The sequence below is a fragment of the Octodon degus genome, unplaced genomic scaffold, assembly GCF_000260255.1.
Source record: "Octodon degus isolate 3935 unplaced genomic scaffold, OctDeg1.0 scaffold00005, whole genome shotgun sequence".
NCBI classification, from domain to species: Eukaryota; Metazoa; Chordata; class Mammalia; order Rodentia; family Octodontidae; genus Octodon; species Octodon degus.
Window position 1 is genome coordinate 2758505 of NW_004524581.1, and position 24550 is coordinate 2783054.

The window sequence follows — 24550 nt, forward strand, 5'->3', positions numbered from 1 at the left end:
TTTTTCCTAAGTACTGGGAACATCAACTGGTTCATAGTGGTGTGTATCTTGAACATTTGAGTGACCAAAGAAATGCTTGGGTAACTCCAATGCATTTGTGTATTTCTTATTTTACACATAAATGAAATGGATAAATGGTAAACAAACAAACAAACAAACACTAAAACAACAGTCCTGGAGTTTGCTACAAGTATCCTTGAAAAAGCCACAGTTATCTTTCTTTTCTTTCTTTCTTTTTTTTTCTTTTTTTTTCTTTTTCACTATTTTGTACAGGGTCTACAGGTCTTCCAGGTCTCACTACATAGGTTGGACTCATAGTGCTCCTCCTGTTTTCAGCCTCCCAAGCGCTGGGATTACCGGCACCGCCACCATGCCCAGTCTCAGTCGCTGTCTCAGCGCGCCCTGCCAGGGGACCCACACGGCAGGCAGTGATCGAACTCGGCCAATGCGCTCTGCCTAAGCAGGGCTTCACTCCGCTGAGCTATCAGGCCGGTCCGCCACAATCATTGGGAGTAGTTCTCAAACAACTTTATTACCTCTCTCCTTCCCTTTTCAATCCACAGTCCTGGACTACTTATTCAACTACCGCATGGAATTTCCAGAATCTGATTTGGTAAGATAAATGAATGAATTACGATAACATCCCCATCCCTGCACTGGTCAGACACGCTTCGAGCTGCTCTAACACTGCGGTCTCTTCCCGCTGAGCTCAAGCCTCAGAGAGGGGCCCAACTGTCAGAATCGGGAGTGCTTAGCTCCTTTTCTCTTATTGCATATGACAGCTTTTGGGATTTAATTTGTATGGAGCTAAAGGATCCCTTTATGATGCATTTCATTCAGTGTTCTCTGACTTGCATCAGTTGATTTTGTTGTTTAAATAAAAAAGTTCTTTAGAGCCATGCTTAACCTTTGTCTTCCTCCCAGACCGTACTCCAGTTCTTCAGCAGCACTTCTGCATCCAGGCGTTTCCCTTCAGCTGCATCCTACCCCAGATTCCTTCCAGAGGGCCACAGGGCTTGCATGTGTTCTCTGAGCTTGTGACCTCCACCTCTAAGACGGCTGTCCACAATTACTAAAGATGTTTTTTAAAATACTACCAAATGAGATCATTTCTCTGTCCTAAACCTTTCGAGGATTTCTCATCCTTCCTAACTTACCCATGAACTTCGCATCCAGACCAGCTGCTGAAAGAGGGGACTGTATGACTATTCTGTAGTAAGCAAGGAGACCTGTAAAGTTCCTCTCATGTCGAGAACCTCAATGATCTCTTCCTTGCATTTCTTGTTGGTGGACGCAATATCTGATCAGCAGCGAAGATTAGGAATGTGTCGTTTTGCCGAGTCGGTGCTAGATGGCGCTGTGGGACCGCGGAAAGCTAAGCGGGGCCTCCCTGGGGTCTTCTGCCAAGTGTAGTTATTTCAAGCAGCATCATTTTTCCATGCACCCTGCGCTAAAATCCACATAAGTTCCTGCTCTCTGCTCTCCCCCCCCCCCTTCTGTCTCCATCCACTTTCTAAGGGAACAAATTCTAGCTTTAAAAAATGTACAACGGAACAATTTTGGAGGTGCTGGATTCTCTCAGACAAATGGCGTGAAGAGGCTGCTGCCCGAGACCATCCGTCCGGGAGGTTGGGGCCGGGCTCAGTCCCTGGGCTGGGCATGTTGGAATCCCGCAGTGTGGGAAGGCGGCCGAGGAGCCAGGGCGTTAGCTGCTTTGGAGAAGAGAAAATATCAGAGGTGCTGGGTGTATCCCGGGCCACCTAGGCGGTTCCGAGTGCTTGTCCTTTTGCTTGAATTCAATCGGAGACCTTGCAAAAAGCTCGAGTCCTCGGGAGGGTGGTGGCTTTGACGACGGTGTGAGCCCGTGTGCCCGTTTTTAAGGAAATACATGTGAGGTTAGAAGATTTGTCTTTGTTTTGTTTTGGTCTAAAGTTTCACAAATTACAAAAAAGTTTTACAAGTTAGGATGAAGTTGATTTAAATTTCTGCCATGAATAAAATCAGCTCATTTACTGTTCATTGATTCCGGGAGTGTAAGAACGGATCTCATCAGAGTAACCGCTTACGCACACCGGTTGTCACTACATTTCTAGCATTCCCGCGGGTCGAGGCTCTCAGGGCCGTTTTCCAGAGGAATGTGCCATCGTCGTGTTCCAACGCATGAAGTTGCTAACCCGAGATCCTGCCCCTGCGGCTCACGTGGGGGCGGGACGCTGGCTACTCAGATCCGGGCCGACTGTCGCTTTCCACCGTCGTTCTTCTCTGTCTACTGCGAAGCCTTAGCAAGGGATGGATATTTTGTCACAGGGCTGTAGAAGTTCAACTTTTACACCCTACACACTCACTACTTTCACAGCCTAAGGTAGTGTCATGATGGATTAAAATAACAGTTCAATTAGTATTTTTTTTTTTCCTCTTGGAAATATTTAGCTCACAAAAGAATGTCTTCACTTTAACCACATCTTCAGAAGAATCACTCATGAAAGAGACCATCTTAAATAATCTTAAATCACAGCCACGCTGTTCCCCATCATACAATATCCACTGTATTTGTATTCATTATCCATGCCTCTTAAAGTCCGGCCTAATTTATTTATATTCTGGCATTCTAGTTCCCCTAAGCAAGATGCCCTGTAAAGTTCCTATCATGTGGAGAACCTCAGTGATCTCTTTCTTGCATTTGTTGTTGGTGGACACAATACCTAACACCCACAAGCTAAAGGGGGAAAAGTTTATTTTTATTTTGGCTCCCAGTTTTTAGGGGTTTCAGTGGGTACATGGCTGGCTCCAAGGCAGGGGGCCACTGCAGAGGAGACAGTCCATAGCAGGGTAGGATAAAGGTCGTGGAGCAGGGAGCCTGCAGCAGCAAGCCCCCCTCTCCCTTTGTACCAACCACTCTGTAAGCTTTCCGGGTGGTATCACCAATACCCCGAGCAAGCCTTCCCACTGTTCACATCTAGGGCTCTGATGAACCTATCAGTAGACTAATTTAGTAATCATGCACCCTTACTCCACAGATACACACCCTAGATCCAGCCGCATCCCAGAGTCCCCACCTATGAGCCATGGAGTTTGGCGGAATATCAAGACATAAGTCCTAAGCCATAACACGTGCAGTTGGCTGTTCTCCACTGTCTCATGCATTCATAGTTATTTATCAACCTTCATATTGTGTCTCCTACATGTTGGTGTGCAACAGCAAACAACATCACTGCTTTTCTCTATTTACCCACCAGTGAGAAATAAGAAGGATGAAAAAATGATTAAATGTGCACATCAAAAAGTGATGAGGATAATGAAGAAAGAAAGAGATAGTAAGGACATAAAGGTAGGTGGACATTGGATGTCATATTGACTGGTCTATTTCACCTAAAATAAGATTTAGGAAAAGGGGTCCATGTACTTAGTTGCTGTCATTTGGTATCTGTCTTATCCCATGACACAATAGTAAACAGCCATAACTTGAAGACAAATTGAATCTGCTCATAGTTGGTTTCAGTCTATTATCCGCTGGTTCCAAGACAGGGACAGCATGGTGGAAATGCAAGTCTGCTTAGGTCGTGAGACCTTAGAAGCAGAGCAGGGTAGTTGTGCTAGAGAGGAATGGGCCAAGGATGACATGTTCTGCCCAAGACCAATATTTTAGGAATTTCTTAGTCTAATTCAGTGGTGACATCAGGACGAATGTTCACATGTACAGTGTTTCCTTTATAAAGTTCTATTTAGGAGCCTAAAACCTATCAGTCTTGATGGTGACTATATTTACTTATTTATATATTTGGTACAGGGTCTCATTACACAGCTTGGACTCAGAATGATTTTCCTGTCTCAGCCTCTCTAGTGCTGGGATTACAAGTATGCACTACTATGCCCAGTTCTGGGGCCAGCACTGCATGCAGTACTGGGAATTGAACTCAGGTACTTGTGCATTCCTGACACGCTCTCAGACCACCAAGCTATCTTCCCAGCTTATGGTGACATTCCTTCCCAGCAATTATTAAGTACAATACAATGTTTGTTCTGTCATATAATCTCTTTATTTTTCAGTTTATACATTTGCAAATGAGAAATATGTTCCAAGCATATCCTTCCAAGCAACAGAGCAGATCAAATGGGAAAATGTCTGAGAGATGGTTTTGAAATCTTCAAAGAACAGTAGGCTCATAGGGATGACTATGTTTTATAAATATTGTCTCTTTTTTAATGTATTTAGACCAGGGTCTACAGGGTCTCACTACACAGATTGGACTCATAGTGATCCTCCTGTTTACAGCTTCCCAAGCACTGGGATTACAAGCCTGTGCCACCACACCCAGTTTCAATCGCTGTCTTGGCATGCCCTAGAGGGCAGGGCCAACACAGAAAGTGGGGGTTCGAACCCTGGTGGTTGTGCTCTGCCTAATCAGGTGCCTTTAGTCTACTGAGCTATCTGATCGGACCCTAAATCTAGCCTTTCAATTGACCTTAACTTGTTTTTCACATGATGCCTGTATTGTTAACCCATCTGGGACATAGGCTATTTGGATTTTATAGTCAGCTAAGAGTCTAGATGCTAATTAATAGGTCTTATCTCCCATAATTATGTTGATAATTGGTCCTGACTTCCTGGAGCTGTGTGGTTATTGTTTTTTCACTGTGAATCCTACCACAGCAGAACCACTTAATTTGTCTACCATAATGTATCCTCATGGATCATTTTTAGATTGGATATACTAACAATAGTGCTTTGATGTGTTTACAATACCTACTGCTGATATGGAAGGAGGAGCTGACAGTAAATCTTCTGGGTGTTTACCCAATCTTTATTAGATCATATTTTCCTGGTCAGAAGTGATAGTCATTATTGTTCTGTCTCCTTGATATTATCCTAGTGTTATGCAGAGCTTCTGAAAACCGTCCAACACTAGACTTTTGGTTCTAATCCAGCTTTTGCTGGCCCATTACCATCTCCCTGATAGTCCCTTTTCCTCCTCTGGCAAACAGACTGACAAATGCCAGATGCTGATTCTTGGCTTCCTTCAATTTGCCCTTCAGATATGTGGCCCAAGTCCTGTGTAACCCAATAGGTTTCATGTTTTGGTTGTTTCTAAAAGACCGAATTCTCAGACAATGACAATTTTTTTCAGAAATTTTAGTTATAATAAATATTTGCATTGAATAATTAGAAATTTGAGAATGTATTGAAACATTAAAAGCCTCTCTTCACAAGACAAATACTAAATACTTGTCAGGGTTCAATCACAAGGTCCTGATATTAGAATTGTAATGGCAAGGCAAGCAATGGTGCATTTAATTTAACCTGAAGTTCTAATTCCAGGAAGTTATAAAGCATTTGAGGGAAAGTTGTGCTTCCACGTATAGAAAAGGGGAAGCTAAATTGTACCTGTGCATTTTTGTTTAGTAAAATTCATGAATTTGGAATCTAATAAATTTGGCGGCGAGAACAAGATGGAATCTAACTGCACAATCCAGAGAAGGGTAGCAATGTGCAAGGGGGACTTCATAGATTCTGACTGAGTTGACTTGTTTTAGAATCAGAGTTCAAAATGATGTGGGTTCCTCAGCCACTAGCCTCCATACAGGAGAGCTTCCACCTGAGGTTGTTGATATCACAGGTCAACTCATATTATTTGCTTTATCTTTTCAGTTGACATATTAGGAAATATATTCTCTCCTGGAATGCTATATGATGTTTCAATTCATGTGTACATTGTATAATATTCACTTCTGACTAAGCATACATGCCTCTTCAAAATCTATCATTTCTTTGTAGGGAATGCATACAATGCCCTTTATTTTAATTTTAAAAATATAAAATACTCATCATTGTTGAAAGTAACCCTATAATGCAACAGACTACTAGAATTTCTGCCTCCTCTGAGTGGACATTGGCCCCACTGGCCAACAGTGCCTCCTTCCTCTCTGTTCTCCCTATCATCCAATAACCACTGTTCTCTCAACTTCTGTAAGCTCAACTATTTTATCTTCCACATATTAGCAAGAATGTGTAGTGATGCTTTTCTTTCTATGCCTTGCTATTTCATTTAATGGAGTGTCTGCATTTTCATCCATGTTGTAAATAATAGGATTTTTCTCTTTTCTTCCAAACAATATTCCATTTTATATAGCTTTTATAGTCAGCTAAGAGTCTAGACCCTAGAGGTTATGCTCTCATTCATGGATGGACTTCTGGGTGGATTTCACTGGCTATCACAAGTCAGTCCTGGAGTGTCTTAGTCACTCTTCTCTCGTTGCTGGGACAAATACCCAACACTCAAAATGAAGGAAGGAAAGGTTTCAGTCCATACTCGTGTGGGTCCAAGGCAGAGCAGCACAGGGCAGAAAGCAACCTTTCATGGCTGTGGCAAAGAGCAAGAGCACAAGGGAGGGGTAGCAGCAGCTCAAGCAGCTAGCTTCTCTTCCCACCTTACATTGTAATGCAAATTACCTGCCCCAGGGCAGGCAGCATCCACACCCACAGTGATCAATCACAAACTCCAGAAGCTGCCCCAAGACTGCATGAGGCTTTGGGGGGACACCTATACACAAACCATAACATGGAGTAAATATGGGGGAGCAGATGGCTCATTGATCTACTGATTTTGATTTCCTCTGTACATGTACCAGCGAATGGGATTGTGGGAAACCTCCATGCTGCTTTCCACAATGGCTGTTCTGATTCACAATTCTGCCAACAGTGTGCAAAGGCTCCTTTTCTCCATTATGACAACACTTGTTTTTATGATAGCCACTCTAACAAGTCACTGATATTAAGATTTTTATCTTCATACTATATGCAGTCTTAAATTTCCTCAGACTCTGTCAGATCACAATGCTTCTGAGCAGCTATGTTCATGAGGGAGATTGACCTGTAGTTCTCCTTTTTTTGGGAGGATTTCTTCCTTTTCAATTTTATTGAAGAATTTGAGGAGTATAGGGATTATATCATTTGTGAATTTCTTGTGGAAGTCAGCTGTGAATCCATCAGGACTTGGATTTTTCTTTGTTGGTAGGTTTCTTATTACATTTCATATTTCACTGGCTGTTATTGGGTTATTGAGAGTTGCTATATGTTCTTGATTCAGTTTTGGTAATTTGTATCTTTCTTGGAATCTGTCCATTTCTTCTGTATCTTCTGTTGTGTGAAAGTAAAGATTCTCAAAGTAGCCATTGATAATCTTCTGAATTTCCACTGGTTCTGTGGTAATTACACCCTTTTCATTGCTTATTGCTTGAATTTGAATTTTTTCCTTCTTTTTTTTTGATGAGGTTATCTAGGGGCCCCCATCCCATCAACACACTCAGAAGAATTTAGCAGCGGTAATTCTTCATCTGGGAAATGAATTTTCATTTCAGATGCCTATTTTTGGATTGGATTTTGAAATGTGAGGTGTCTATTTTTTTAAACTTCTTTATATATTCTAGATGTTATCCTGCATCTGATACATGGTTGACATTTTTTTTTCTCATTCTATGGATTATATCTTCAGTTTGTTGATGACTTGTTTCCCTGGGCAAAACCTTTTTAATTTGATATGACTACACCTCTTGGTTCTTTGAAGTATTTTCTGTGCAACTGGGGTTTTGTTCAGAAAATCGTTGGTATGCCCATACCTTCTACAGTAAAATCTATTCTGTCTTCCAGCAGATTGAGCTTTTATATCTATGTTTTTATATTTAAGTCTTTGATCCATTTCTTTAGTGCATAGTGAGCAATATGGGTTTAGGTTTAATCTTTGGCATGTATAGAGCCCTTTTGCCCAATAAAACTTATTAAAAAGGCTTTTTATTTTTTATTTTTATCTTAAATTTTTGGCCCCTTTGTCGAAGATAAGGTCACTGAGTTGCTTGGAGTGATTTCTGCACTTTTTGTCCTGGCCTATTGATCTTTGGTTCTCTTTCTTTGCCAAAACCATGATGGTTTTATCCTATTATTTTTGTAATATGACTTCAAATCAGGTGGTGCCTCCTGCCTTGGCCTTGCTGCCCAGAATTTCTTTTGCTATTTTAAGTCACTTCTGGCTCCATCTGAAATTTAGGATTCTTTTATCTATTTTTTTGAGGTACACTGGTAATATTTTGTTTGGGATTGCATTAAATTTGCATAAAGAGTTTAGAAAATGGCCACTTTCAGTGTGTCAGTTCTACCTATCCAAGAAAAGGTCATATCTATTTTGATATTCTCTTCCACATCTTTTTCTCACAATACTATAGTTTTCAAGGGGCCTGGGAGATGGCTCAGTGGAATAAGCACTTTCCTGGCAAGCACAAGGGCCTGAGTTCAGTCCCTGGTTCCACCAAAAAAAAAAAAAAAAAAAAAAAAAAAACTATGGTTTTCAGTGTAAAGGTCTTTCATTTCCTTTATTACATTATTTTATTTTAAGTATGTTATTCATGCACAGAAATGTTATGATTTTTGAGTGTTGACTTTGTAACTCACTATACTGCTGAATTTATTTATTAATCCTAGGACTCCATGGTGGAGTTTTTGGATTTTCTATGGAGAGTATCATGCCATCAGCAAATAATGGTAATTTCACTTCATCTTTTCTTACCTGTATTTTTTTCTGTTGTTTAATTTTGCTGGTGAATGTTTCTAGAACTCTACTGAGAGCTCTATTGAACAGGAGTGATGGTTAGTGGGCATCTTTGTCTTGTTTCTGATTTTAGAGTGAAAGATTTCAGTTTTTGAACACTCAGTATGTTGTCAGTTGTTGGTTTGTTGTAGATGGCTTGCATCATATTGGGATGAAGACTTTCTGTTCCAATTTTCCATAGGATTTTATCATGAGTCAGTGTCAGGTCTGCCTCATCAAATGCCTTTTCCACACCTATCACAATGATCTTGTGGTTTTCCTAATGTGGTGTAGTAAATTTGTTGATTTAAATATGTTGGACCACAACAGCCTCCTTGGGGTGAATCTTACTTGGCCATGTTGTGTAATCTTTTCTGATTATGTGTCACATTTTGTTTGCAACAAATCTTATTGAAGATTTTTTCATCTATGCTTATTAAGGAGATTGGGCTATAGTTCTTCATTTGGTTGAAACTTTCTCTGGTTTGGTATCAGATGATGTCTGCTTCAAGGAATGACTTTAGGAGTAGTGTTTCACTTTCTACTTTGTTAGAGAATTGGAGGGGTAGTGTTGCACTGGATAATCTTCTAAATTTTTAGATCATTTTGGAAATCACTCAAGAACTGGGGTTTTCTTCATTGGAAAATTTTAATTACATCTTCAATTTTATTGATTGGTATTAAATCATGTAAAACTTTTATATCTTCTTGATTCAGGTTTTATCATTCATAGATATCTCCGAATCTGTCCTTTTCTTACATGTTTTCCATATTATTAGAGTACAGATTCCCAACTTTTGGATTTCTTCAGGCTGTCAAGTGGTTTTGCCCTTTTCTTTTCTAATTGCATGCATTTGGATCCTTTCTTTCATTTCTCAATTTATGTATTTGGTACAAGGTCTTGCTACACAGGTCAGACTTGTAGTGAACCTCCCATCTCAGCTTCCCCACCACTGGAATTACAGGTGAGTGCCACCAAGCCTGGTTTCAGTGGCTGGTTTGACTGTCCTGGGGTGGGGGCAGCATGGCATGTAGTACCAGTGATAGAACCTTGGTCCTTGTGCTGCTGAGCTATCTCCCTGGCCTCTTTCCTTTTTTGGTAAAATTCCCTTAATGTTAGTCTGTTTTATTTAATCTTTCAAAGTACTAAGTTCCTAATTCATCGATTATTTGTCTTGTTTTCTTAGTCTCAGTTACATTATTTGCTGTTACAATGTTCAGAATTTTCTTCTTTATAAAAGCTTTCAAATTCACTTGCTCTTCTTTTTTTAGAATTTTGAAGTTCAAAATAAGGTTATGATGCTGCTTGATGCTGCTCTGCTTTTCTTATGTGGGAGCTCACTGCTAACATTTTCCCTCATAGGACTACTGTCATTGCATCTCATACATTTTGGTTTGTCTTACTGGCATTACGGTTTAATTGTAGAAACTGTTTAATTTAAAAAAAAATTATATGTGACCCATTGCTTGCTCAGAAGGGCATTATATGATTTCCATGCATTTATGTATTTTCTGTGATTTATTTTGCCATTTTTTTCACTTCATTTCTGATAATATACATGAGATAATTGCAGTCTCTTTCCTATTACTTGAGCAAGTTCTGTGACCTATTGTGAGGTCTATTTTGCAGAAAGTCCTATATGCATTGGAAGAAGGTGTATTGTGTTGTTGTTGGGTGGAACACTATAAATATCTGGCAAGTCCGTTTGTTCATGGGTTTCGTTCAGTTGTAATGGTTCTTTTTATTTTTTTGTCTAGTTGTGATATTGGGTTGCTAAGGTTCCAGATTTTTCATATCCATTATTGTTTTTTGTTTTATATAGTTGGGTGCACTAGTATTATAATATATATCGTATCAAATACGTGATTATTATCATTTTTCTTTGATTTTTTTCTTTTAACAAGTATGTAGTCACTTTTTCATTGTATCTTCTGATCATTCTTATATTGATATCCACTTTATCTTCAAATAGAACATCTATCCTTGATGTTTTTTAGGTTCCTGTTGCATGGAGTACTGTTTTCTATCCTTTGATTTTCAGTCCAACAATTTATGCATAGACTAAAATTTCTTTTGTTTTTTTTTTTTTTGTGTGTGTTTAGGACAGGGTCTACAGTATACACAGGGTCTCACTTTGTAGATAGGACTCATAGTGATCCTTTTGTTTACAACCTCCCAAGTGCTGGGATTACAGGCACACACCACCGTGCCCAATCTCAATTGCTGTCTCAATGCACCCTGGGTGCAGGGCCAGCAAGGCAGGCCCAGGGATCCAACTTCCAGCCTCTGCATCTACCTATGTAGGGGTTTTTAATCCACTGAGCTATTTGGCTGGCCCTTAGAGTGAAATTTCTAGTTCAAAGCATATTGTTGGTTATTGTTTCTTGATTCATGCTGTTAATCTGTTTATTTTAATAGGTTGAATTGAGACCATTTGAAGGTTATAACCAATAGATATTGACTTATCATTGTGATTATATTGTTTTCTTGTTGTTGGTCTCTTTTCTTTTCTTCCTATTCAATAGCTTGCATTACCCAATGGATTCATTCTATTGAAAATCTTAGCATTGTTTTCTTCATTTCTCTCTCTAAAATACCCTTCAGAATTTTTTGAAGTATTTGTTTGGTGGAAATGAATTTCCTCAGGTGTTCTTTAATATGGAAGGTACTTATTTCTACATCAATTTTGAAAGATAACTTTGCAGGATGTATCAACCTAGGTTTGATCTTGGTAATTTTTCATGTAGTGCTTGAAATATTACACTCCAAGCTGTCCTTCCCTTAAGGCTTTATCTTAGATGTCTGCTGTTATTCCAATGGTTATCCTTTACAGGTGATTTGTTGGTATTTTAATTTTCTTGATATTTGTTTGAATCTCTTTTATGACACTCAATTCTTTCTTTGGTGTGTGTGTTGGGCATCTATGATTTTCCTTTCTTTCCTAAGCTCTTTTTATTTTATTTGTAGCTATTCTAGTTTCACTAACCATTTCTTTTATTATGGTTATTATGTCTTTAATTAACTGTAAAATTATTTCTGCTTCAGCTTTATGTGCTTTTACTTCTGCCGCTGTCATTTCATCAAGTTCTGCAGTCTTATGGATTGCTCCCCCCTGAGGCACTTCTGTATTGAGCAAATTGGGGATGTTGGGCTGCATCTTGCTTCTACTTTTTCTCATTTTCCAAGTTTTGTTTATTCATTTTCTGAGTTGAGCCTTATAAATTGCTTTTTGTTGGTGGATTTATTACCAGTATTGCGATCTCTTAAGAAAATGACTATTTTCCATAGATATCTTCTTGGCACAACTGGATTTCAGCCTTTGAATCTTTAATAGGATCTTTTGTTTATTTAGGATGAAAAATTGCAGTCTACTCAGCCTAGCATGAAGTTCTTTGGTGCAGGGTTGCAATGGTATTTATGACCCTTAGCTAATCTAGTTGAGATGGCTCTCTGCCATCTCCCATGGTTGGCCCTCCCCTAGTCATTATGGAGTATGACATGGGAGCGCTGGGATGCAGCCAGCCTACCACTCTTCTGAGTCCCAGGTTGCATTGGTCTCTCCCTGCAATGCACCTGACCAGGTACCCTATCTAGGGAACATGGCAAACATATGTGACTCTTGGACTGGAGGCACACAGCTTTGGCTGCTCCACTCCACCGCCATGTTTTTCTCTAAAGACGTCTGGAGTTTCCCACTTTTTTTGGTGTCTGTGTAGGCTTGATCTCCTTGCTCTCACCGCAATCCAGTAGCTAGAGACCATGCCCTTTTCTGCATTGTGTCCTGAATTCAATTTCTCCTGAGGCCCCAATTTTCCCTTTATGTCTTTCCTGGTTCCCAGGAATCCACCTCCTTCTTTATCTCGTTATCCAAGTTGTTATTTTTCAGTGTTTGGATTCCAAATCTTGGAGAGCCTGATTCACTGCTGCATGCAACTCTACCAGAAGTTCAGGACATTTTTCAGATGGGAATTTTATCTCTGTGCCTTTTCATGGAATGGGTGAAGATTTTCCAAGAATTTAGCTTTCAGGTCTTTTTGTTCTTTTTTATAGTGCTGAGTTGGTCGCTTTTTTCCCCCCAGTACTGGAGATTGAACTCACTGCCTTTGCATGGAATATATTCCCAGCCTCTGACTAAGGTATATTTTTAAAAACTGAACACACTGTTTATTAAATATTGAGACAGGAAACTGGGTGTGTAACCAAACTTCCATTTTACCTGGATGCTTTGAAGTAGTTCTGCCTAGTTAAATTAAACATCTGAAACTCATATACGGCTTGCCAATTATAAAGTCTAAAGCCAGAAAAGAGAATGATGACCTCTTGGTAGTACATGACATAGTCATTAATGTCCCCTAAATAGAAGGAACTATGTTGTTTGAAAGAAAAAGCCAAATAGCTCAGAGCATTAAAGCACCTGCAGGCAGACACAGGGGTCAGGGTTGGATCCCTGGGTCTGCCTGTCCCAGCTCTTGGAAGGCTGTAAACAGAGTCCAATCTAGTAGTGAGATGCTGAACACCCTGTAGACCCTTCCCTAAAATACAAAAAAGAAAAAAAAAGGAAGCAAAATATATATCAAATAGAATAATTATAATTCCAATTTAGGAAGACAAAAATCATAACATTATACAGAACAAACTTTTTTCATAGACACTGGTGGGGGCTTAACACGCTTTAGTCATCATTCCCTGTTAAGTGCTGCGGATACCTGACTGAGGCCTAGTAGTACCCAGTTGAGTGAAGATTGTTCTTTCATATGGCTTGGAAGGTGGGGTTGTATTTATTTCTTTTGATATTTATGGTATGTCTGAAAATCTGAAACAGTTGTTGACAGAGGCAAAAGTAGCCATTAAAAAAAAAAAGGACAGTAGCTTTAAAGGCTGCTATGAGACTGCATTCTATTAAAACAAAGTAGTTCTTCTACATTATCAGACAAAACTAATACTTTTTAAGATCTTTTACTTAGGCTCCCTGGAAAGCTCCAAATTCTTGGGGAAATCTTGAACAGTTGTCAAAGTCAGATAATCACCCACCAGAGGTAGAGGAACCTTAGAGATAAACACATCACAGTGGGAGAGACTGACTGTCCTAACACAACTTCTTGTGCAGAGAAAAATAAACAACAGAAAATAGCAGCTGTAACAACAAAAATCCACATAAAGAGTGAACAGGAAAGATATTGCCAAAATAAAGCTGTAATTTGGAACTGACATGCTTCCTGTACAGGTAATTTTACATGTTGTTCTTTGGGATAAGTATTAGAGATTACTTTGTTTAATGATAAGTAATAGATAATTGCTCTTTGAATACCATTAGATTGATCAGCTAGTTGAGAAAAAGATTTTTTCCATAAAGATACAAAATGAAAGTTCCATGGAAGAATATGGCTTGTATTTCAATTAATTAAACTATTATTATTATTATTATTATTATTATTATTATTGTGGAACCAGGGAATTGAACTCAGGCCTTTGCGCTTGCCAAGGAAGTGCTTATTCTACTGAGCCATCTCCCCGGCCCCCTACTTTTTAATAATTTTATTGAGAAACAAATAGCAATGAAACAGTTTCACAACTGATTACCAGCACATTTCACTAATTAATACATTATACTGTTGTCTTAGTGGCCATTCATTGTACAGGATGCAGACATGATATCCTGTCCACAAACACTATTAGAACAAATCTCTCTATTCACTGAATTAAGAGAATTCAGCTGTACATCTATCCTCGTTGTTTAAAAAAGGGAGATACAAATGAACGACCATTATGTATTTTATTATTTTTGATAGACCAAAGCTTTTGAAATAATACCTGGCTTACTTTTCCCCAGCCTGCTTTAAGGCTCTCTGACTGCAGTCATTGTCAATTACAAAGCTCAATCTGGCAGCAGAAATGAAAGTGGTTATAAAAACAGAGAAACGCTACTGAGAGTTCTTGACTTTTATTGCTAAAAAGATCCTTTTTAGCTTCTTGGTGTTCCTTAGCTCACAGGCATTGGTAGGAAAACACACAGCGTTAGGGGTCAAGAGCTCTTTTTTCCTGGCTAATAGGAATGATTTTTCTTTGAAGAGCTCCTGTGAATATATGCAAAGTAAGGTGAGGAGGGAATATTTTCAAGCCTAAGAGAATTCTTCCCCTGAGGAATGTCCTCGGGAAGTTCACAGAGATAAAAAGGAATAAATAAATCACTTTTCTCAGTGACTAACTTTCGAAGTAGGAGGATGGTTGAAGTAATTTTGTGTTATTAGCCCTTCAACTTCTATTATATTTTGTTACTGGGAACACTTCTTCCCTTTTCTCAAACCGTTGTTATATTCTTAGAATCTTCCTTTCTGATAGTTACAATATGAGATAAGGGAGTAGACAGTCAAAAACTCCTCATAAAAAGTTTGAGTATTAAAATACCAAACAAATTATCTCAGGCAGACATAAAGAAAATGCCTTTCCAAAAATAAAGGGAGACCAACATTTAAAAAAGAATTTGATAATAAACACGTCAAGATACTGTATAGCTATTATTGCATGTTAGGTGTTGTGGACACCTACCTGATGTCTAGGAATATCAGGATGAGTAAGTTCCTAGTCTAAATATTTAATAAACAGCACATTTATTTTTTAAAAATAAACCTTCATAAAAGGCTGGGAATATAGCTCAGTGCAAAGGCACTGGGTACATTTATATCAACTAATGTTCCATTTTGTAAGCTCTCTAAAACTCAGCATATATGTAATTAAGCATTAATTGAAAATAACTTTATTATACTTTAGTATTCTATAGTGTACATATACTCAGTATACACCTGTAGGCCTAATATACATATGAGCTATCTGAAAAATATCAAAAAGAGAAATATGATAATATATTCTTAGTTTATAATAACTGATGGGAATTTACTAGTAAGTATTTTGAACACCCACTAGGAACTATACTTTAACAAACATGTACCTTGTTCAAAGCTGCTTACAGTCCTCTTAAGATTATAATATTGTCAATGAATACAATCATTGAACACTGTCTTGCTGGCCCTGACTAGAAGTCTGTTTGAAATTTAATAAATCAGGAAAGACACATTCTACTTGCAATCCTGTGGAGGAATTAGTGCACCCATATGGATGGTCTCCATTTCTCCTCTACAAGGGAGACTTCCTTTTTCAGAGCTAAGTCTTCCTCTTGTGTCCTGGTAAATACACAGTGCCCCTGCTGCTCTGCCGCCTGAACAGCTCACTGGGATCAGATTGATGAACCAAGGTTAGAGAAGAAGAACCTTTATATGTAAGGAGAAAAAGACAGTGAAGAAAGAGAAAATAGCTACTTAGAGAAGGGCAGGGTGGAGGGCTCCACAAAGACAGAGGAGCCACGAACCTCTGTTCCTGGCTGTGTTTATGGCGCCAAGGACCCTTCTCCCTACCTAGAACTAGCCATAACCTGATTGGTTCCCTGAAATGCCCTTGGATAGAATATGTCCTCTTGCTTACATCACTTTTTTTTAAAAAATGTGGATTTCTATTTTTATAAAAGGAATAAAAATAATATAAAAAACTAGAACAAATACAGAATTTCACTAAACAAAATTATAGGAACTCAGTAGTGGTTATTATATTGTCTATTGTCCTCTTCAAATTAGTTGTTTAGATTACCAGATTTAAACTTGCAAGATTGGTCAAAAAGTCAAAAAGAAAAAAAAATGTATATTAATGGTTCCTTTCAATAGACCAGTAGAAATTAGCAATACAATTGTCCAAACTATCCTAAACACATCATTTCTTTTGGAAGGCTTTGTGTAACTTCTGTCTGTTGGTGTATTTGTCCTTGGTGTATTTGTCCGTTGTGTATTTGACAGGGCCATATCTCCAGGGCTGGCAGCTGGTTGACTAGCAGTTGCTTTAGCCATGGGTAGATTAGGATTATGAAAGGAATATGCAGATATCTATCTATCTATCTATCTATCTATCTATCTATCTATCTATCTATCTATCTATCTGTCTGTCTGTCTGTCTGTCTGTCTGTCTGTCTGTCTATCTATCTATCTATCTATCTATCTATCTATCTATCTATGTTAGCTAAAAGTAATTCTATTAGTTCAAATTTTAAATTAATCCATTAATTATAGTTATGGGTTCATAAAGAATAAAAGCTTTCCCCCAACTTAATCGCTGCCACCCCACCTCTTCCCTGGCATTCTACTAGAGGTGGGGAGGGATAACTTAACTTGGTTTTGTGCATTTGGTTCTTTTTCTATATCCTGTCACCTTCTTGTTGGGTTTTTGGTTGCATATTCCAAGGCCACTTGGTATCTTTATTTATGTGGTTATTTCTTTTTTCTACTCTTCCCCTTGAGACTATTCCCAGCGTAAATTCTTTAATAAAAATTTGAACTTCTACTCAGAGGTAGCTGAAAAGCTAATGATGGCTTTCCCTTATTGTCCCCTTGTTCAGAGACTCCCTTTCCCTATATAGCTATGTTTGTCCAGAAGAAATGTGCAAATAATTCACAATCATGAAGTTTTGGGAAGAGAAAGCAATAAAGGAGATAAACAAATACAGAGACTGTATGGGGATTTCTGTTAAACTACAGGTGTTGTACATGAATCATATCTAGATTAGAGGAATGGAGAGAAAAGAAAAACTAATTCCATTAGTTCAAATTCTAAATTAATCTGTTGACTGTACATTCTGATCAGTTAGAGGTGCTATAGATTTTACTTCAATGTCAAGCCACACTAGTTTTCCACAGAGTATATATTTGGCCAAATTTGAATACATTCTAACAGTTGAAAGATTTTTCCTCTAATATTTTATCATTTAAATTAGTTCGACTGTGTTTCTTCTTTAGATAATATAGCAATAAATATTGGCCTCAAATCAAAGTAAATGCTCAAGTAGGCAGATGCAGGGACTGGGGTTCAATTCCCCCTGCCACTGGCCCTGATCCCAGGGCACACTGAGATGGTGAATGAGATTGGGCATGGTAGTGCATGCCTGTAATCCCAGGGTTTGGGAGGCTGAAAACAGGAGGATCAGTACGAGTCTGAACTACATAGTGAGGCCCTGTAGACCCTGTACTAAACACATAAAAAAGATATGCTCAAAATCTGGGATCTAAATGTATAATTGTATGTTTTAATTTTATAATTTTTGCAAGCATCTTACTTGTCATTTAACAAAGTTTGTTTGAGTATAAACCATATGCTGGATAATATTAACATGATAAAGAACAGAGACAGAATCATGCATATGGCAGTCACAAAGCAAAACAACCCAAAGATAATTTTCAGTGGAGATAATGTCTATGGAGGAAAGAAGAAGGGCCAGTGGCTAATGTGGTAGGGTATAGGTGACCTCCTTTGTACAAAGTATAAAGTGTTGTGGAGGGCCTCTGTGGGGAAGTGACTTTTTATTTCATTTATTTTTGATAGTGAAGATCAAACACAGGACTTTGCATTTGCTAGGCAGGGACTTATACAGCTGAGCTATATCTTGGCCTCTTAAACTGAGCCTTGAACAATTTAAAGGTCCAAGCATGAACTGGGGAAGACAGTCCAGACAGAGGAAGCAGCAAGAAGCAGAACTTTGATGGAAATATTAACTTGATTTGTTGGCGGAGTGTGTTAAAGTTCAGTGCTACGTCAGTGCACAGAACAGGTAGGGAGAGGAAGAGGATAAATACCACTATGGCAAGACAGAGCGGCGCTTGTAAATTGCAATGAGAATTGTTAGTATTCAATTCAATGTAGAGTGTGAGTAGAAGAGCAAAAGAGAATACAGGTTTTAGAAATACTCTTGTGCCCGGTACTTAAAGAGTGAGTGCTGGATGGCAGGAGCAGGAGAAAGAGGGCAAGCTGGAGGATGGTGCCGCTCTCCCAGATGGGTCCTGGTTGCTCTTGTGTTGGTTGGAAAAACTTCAGGTACGGAGCTGCCTAGTGAGCTTCCCGCACTCACAGTGAGGACCTTGTCCCACTATAATTCTTTTTATTTCATATCCCCAAGCATGAATTCAGGAGACTGAGAGCTCCTGGTTTCTAGGGTGTGACAGAAGGAGCAAAAAGATATGCGGGACCAGATTGGATTCAGTTTCTGGCTTTGTCAACTATAAGTTGAGGAACACGAGGAAGCCCCTTACTGTAGTTTGGTAGGGAGATCTATCTATCTATCTATCTATCTATCTATCTATCTATCTATCTATCTATCAATGTTACAATTCAGTCAAGAAGTATTTGTTAGTTAGGTTATATGATTAGAGCTATAATTTTAGTAAGACTCCCAAAATTCAAAAATTATGGAGTTGTTTATCTTCTTGGGTTTCAGACTTCTGGCTTTAAGTTGATCAGGAACCTTTTGAGTCTGTTACCGTTGGTTTGAGGTTAACCAAGAAGTCAGTTATCTAGAACACAAGCCTCTTCCCTGCTGTCTCTGAACAATTCAGCTATTTCAGGCACTGACTTCTTTTGTTCTTGAAATAAATGTAATTCTCAGAGACAACCACAAGAGTATATGGACCAAAATGGTGCTTAGAAGTGGTCATGCGATTCACTTGGTAAGTAATATGAGAGAACACAGGAACACTGGAATTTATCTTGGTATTTATTAATAAGTCATTTATGTCACAAAGGGCTAGCAACCTGCTCTTTGATTAAAAGAGCCAGGCTAGACCTTAAGCAAATGTCCAAACTCACGAAGATGGTGTTTATTTGAAGTCACTAGAGCACAAAAATTTCATGGTGTTACCGTAGCTATAAAGAGAGAACCACATGACTGTTTGGTACCCTCTGCCTAAAATTCTCTGGATTTGGACGGAGGGAATTACTTTACATCCATGCCCTATTGGTGCAGCTTCGTGCAGATGTGCTGTGTGTAGAAAATATTTGTTGTTTCTCCAGTTGGCTCTGGGTCATTTTCATGCCTAAAGAAATAACAATCTTGGAGCTGCTCCGCGTGGGATGAGTGAACACAGAGCAACTTTTATTTGGCAATTTAATTCATTCTGGAAAATGTACTAACTTCTTTAAGTGTAGCACATTTTAAAATCATTGAGTTTACATTTGGAGACAAAAAGCCTATGAATAATAGCACCATCCGCTTTATTCACATTAGAGAAAATCCATTATGTCTCATGTCTCCAAAGTACCCAGATTATGACTTCTATTTGACCCCCTGCATCCTCACCTAGAAAAGTCTACAAATTGCACATCTTTTCTCATTTATTGTGCGAAATAAATACAATAAAATCTCCATTTAAGCTGAGTGACAGATGAGAGGCATCACATTGCCTAGACTTTCCAGCGATATGCAGGAGCGCTGAAATCTTTTGTCCCGTACACCTGAGGCCTTGATTTGAATGTGCAAAATACCAAAAACATTGATCATTTGCAGGAACGCATTTTACATCGCCAAATAGCAGGGTGCTGAACTGGGGTGCTGACAGGAAGCAAAAGAGGACTGTTTTCTTGATGAGTAGCTGAGTAGATTTGTAGGAGCTGAGGGCTGTGGAATATTAGAACGAGTGTGGACTGTCACACTAGCTAATCCTGTCTCTGAACCCTGGCTGTATTATTTGCTAGCAATTGTGTCCACAGCAGGAAGGGAGAGGGTGTAATTGTTGGCTCTCACAAGTTTGTGTAGCTATTTGATTTCCATAATCTAAGGGAGAAGAAATGGCTTTAGTGTTTTCTTCCTTTATTTTTTTCTCAGACCTCTAGGGCCGGTGTCTCTTGGGACAGGAGAGAAAGGTCCTGGCAGCCAGAATATGTGTACCCTGCTCCAAAACATACTGACCCTGATTCGCATTGCCCCCTGGCTTCTGGAAGCCAGTCAGCCAATCCTGCTCCAACTAAGTGGATAATGACTGGATATGTGACTTCTCCAAGGAAATGTTTATTAGTTGCAGAATTTTAAATTGCATTAATGTTGTGGAAAAGTTTAATCCGACATCAAGATGAATTAGTTAAGTATTCTTTTAGTTAGAAGCCCTCAGCAATTTGCAAATTAAATCAAATATAATTGAGGAAAGGTGGTTATTTTAATTCTAACTTGATTTTCCAATCCAATCCATAATTTTAAAATAATTTTGTCAGATTTTACAACAAATTCTACTCACCTTCAGCCACAGTAAAAATTTACATATTTAACAAATGGTCTATAGTTTCTAAAGACATTGGCTGAAGACACCAGCATTGGAGACTTAGGTTCAGTGATACACCACTTATACTGCCGCCAGCACCAAATTAAAAAGCTAGAAAGATAATGCAGCCATTTATTGAGCACAGAATGAGACGTTGTGACAGGACAGAGAAGCACACTCTAGTCACTGGAGACCGGCTGACCTCTGGCTGGCCAGGGTGGGCTCCTGCAAGGCTGCTGAAGCTGAGGGTGAGAGGAGGGGCCTTACTCTGGGGAAAGGAGACCAGAGAGAGCAGGCATCCTGGGCATTTGCTTGGAATTATGAAATTGATTGTATTTCCTTCTCATGGTTCTTATAGAAAATGCAAAATGATAATAAAAGTTGGGAATGCCTTTAGGCACTTCACTGTCCTCATTCCTGGCTAATTCAGTACTGACCTTTCTGCAGTATTTGTTTCTACACACCGCCCTCAAATGTTCCTCATACCCTTTTGTGCTTGACTCTCTTGTTAACTCTTGTTGACTTTTGTTGCAGCTTATTTCTAGATGTTCCCCAAAGCTTCATGTGCTCACAGCTGGAGATTGGGCAGGTGGTCGGGGTGGAGGAGCACGCTCCTCCCTGGGTTAGGCCACCAGTGATTTTACAGCTTGATATGATCTTGGCAAGTGGAGCTTTGTCTGAGGAGGTTGTGTGTGTCTCCCTTTGCTACTCCTCCATTGACTTTCTGTGGCGCCACTCTGCCTTTCCAGGAGCAGCCCTTCTCTGCCATGACCCTCGGCCACAACTGTGCCTTGAACCAGGAAGCTATGGAATGAATACTTTTAAAAATGTGAACCAAAATAGATGTGTCCATCTTTAATTTGTGGGTTTCAGGGATTGGCCATCTAGCGGTGAGGTAGGTAAATAAGATAACTGCCAAATTTTGGAGACTATCAATGTTCAATTCTGGGTAACCTCATTTCTCTTCTTATTCATTGTCTCTCTCTGTCTCTCTGTCTCTCTGTCTCTCTGTCTCTCTCTCTGTTTCTCTCTCTGTCTCTCTCTCTGTCTCTGTCTCTCTGTCTCTCTCTCTGTCTCTCCCTGTCTCTCTCTCTGTCCCTCCCCTCTCTGTCTCTCCCTGTCTCTCTCTCTCTGTCTCTCCCTCTCTCACTCTCTCCCCTTCTCTCTGTCTCTCTGTCTTTCTGTCTGTCTCTCCTCTTTCTCTCTCTCTGTTTCTCTCCATTTCCATCATTTATGCTTATGACCCCCAGTTCATCTTTCCTTTCTGATCTCTTTTTGGTTCCAGATTTGTATATGGCATTGCCAGTGGATCTCTCTCTCTCTCTCTCTCTCTCTCTCTCTCTCTCTCTCTCTCTCTCTCTCTCTCTCTCTCTCTCTCCCAGAACCGGGGATTGAACTCAGGCCCTTGTGCTTGCCAGGGAGGCGCTTATTTCACTGAGCCATCTCCCCGGCCCGACATCTCTATATTGACATGAACACAACAGAAATAATTGCCAAAGGACAGTTAAATAGAGTTCATAATTTTGTGCAATTATTTTCTCATTCATCCCAATCTCACATTTCCTATCTCCTATGTAATCGATTAAGATATTTTGTTAAAGAAACTTCAAAACACTGATTTGCATCCTTAGTCTACGGCCTTGATACAATTATCAACCATTCTCTCTTTTTACAGAAAAGCCCTCCAAACTGGCCTTGTTTTCTATTTTTGCTTCCTGTCAGTACATTCTTTACAAATCAGCCAAGAATATGTTTTAAGTTAAAAAATAAAGTCATTCTTGTCATCTGCCTAATTAGACTCATTATTTTTCAGTACACTTAATATAAAAATCCACCTTCTTCACTATTTGTACTTCTTCATTTTGTATGTATTCATTTCACATGCTCATTTCTGGATTGAGTATTTAAATTTGGAAGGTACAGTATTTTTGAGTTATTTATATATTCTAGATAGTCTGAAGACCATTGCACAAAACGTTTTTCCCACTCCCTGTGTTATCTCTTCATTCTGCTACTGATTTCCTCTGCTGCCCAAAAGCTCTTCAATATAATGAGATCCCAGTTGTTGATTCTTTGTAACATTTTCTGTGTAATATGGATTTTGGTCATAAAATCTTCACCTACCCCTGTGTCCTCAAGGGGTCTACCTATTCTCTCTTCCAGAAGATTTAATGTTTTTGTTTTAATATTTAGATATCTGATCTATTTTTGTTTTAACTTAGTACACATTGAGAGACATGAGTCTAGGTTTAGTCTTTGGAATATGAAAAGCCAGTCTTTCCAGTTCCACTTATTAAAGGGAATTTTTTTCCCCAGTGAAAGTGTTTGAGCACTTTGTCAAAGAAGAAACTAAAACAAAAACAACAACAAAAAACCCCCAAACAAACCAACCAAAAAACCCTCCCAGATTAAAAGACGCAATCCAATAATTGTCTCCTCCTATTTAATCCATTAAGATATTTGGTTAATGAAGTGTCAACACTCTGATTCACATCCTTAATCTATGGCCTTGATACAATTACCAAATCAGGAGGGGAAGAAATGTTGAAGGAAGGGATGAAGAATATGAAATAAAATAAAGAAGAATCAGAATCTCTCAGGTTCAGGTACAAATTCCTGAAGATGAATGTAATCATTATATATACCTGCAGTATGCTAATAAACTTAACTAGTTTTAAAAACAGCTTCCCACCCTGAGCTGTGGCCACACCACTGTCTCTGCTGTCTCCGGGAGCGGTGCTGTCACCTCCCTCCCTGTTCACTGTGCTCCGTGTTTTGCTCCCAGCTTGTACTTGTCAAACTTGTTCTCATCGTTGTAACCTTACTGCCTATCTTCTCTGCTTAGATTCATGCAGGTGTTTCAATTTCTTTTAGGTTTCTCCCTAAGCATCATCTCAGTGAGCGCTCTGGTCCTTCCATCTACAGAAGACCAGCACTTTCTCACACAGCATGATCCCTATTGGAAATTTTCATAAATAGTATTCTTTGTCATCTGACACCCCTTTTCCCCACCACTATCTCATGAAAATAAGTCTCTTACCAGGATGGTGTTTGGTTGACATTATCACATAGAGGTTTATAATTCTTTGTTTAAATAGTGCGCAGCCAGAAATATTTCAATATTTCAGAATCTGAGTTATTCCATTTCAGTATATAGGTGACCTGATAGCAATGACATTACTGAGCTAATCACTTTCCTGTCATTATGGAAGTCTACCCAATACCTCCAAAGTAAACGAGAAGAGGGTTATGTCATCTCACAGTTTCCAAAAGTCTAGTCCATAGTTAACGGGCTCCAAGGTAGAAACAGGATTAGTGAAAGGACCCAGCTGTAGAAAGCTGGTTAAGTCAGAGAAGCCAGGAAACAAGAGAACAGGAGTGAGAATAATCCAGCATTCCATGTCACACTCCACTGACTGCCTCCTCTACCCAGGTCCTATCTCCTAGCAGCTCATTAAGCTATGAGTTCTTCTACAGTTTAATTCACTAATGAAAGTGATACCCCCATGGCCAGTCATGTTACAAATGCTCCAACTCTGAACACACGAGACTTTGGGAGAAACTTTGAGATCTAAACTGTAATAATTACACTGTATAGCATTACAATCCAGTTCTAGAGTCGTACTCCACTCATTTCATGCCAATGAGGAGATAAGCTGTATCCTTCCAGTTAATTTGTTTTGCATCTATGGGACTTGATTTTAACAATGGGAATGAACTCTTGCTAATTTAAAAGCAAGCAAAGAAACTACATGTGTTCCAGGCTGGTGAGATGGCTCAGTGGTCTAAAGCACCTACTTGGAACAAGCTTGCCTGAAGCACAGGGACCACGGTTCGATCCCCCAGCACCACAT

General features: G+C 39.1%; 1 pseudogene; it reads left to right on the plus strand.

Moving 5' to 3' along the window:
- Nucleotides 1–1245: 1245 nt before the first annotated feature.
- The window catches only part of LOC101562364, a 107577-nt pseudogene continuing 84272 nt past the window's right edge, over nt 1246–24550 (plus strand).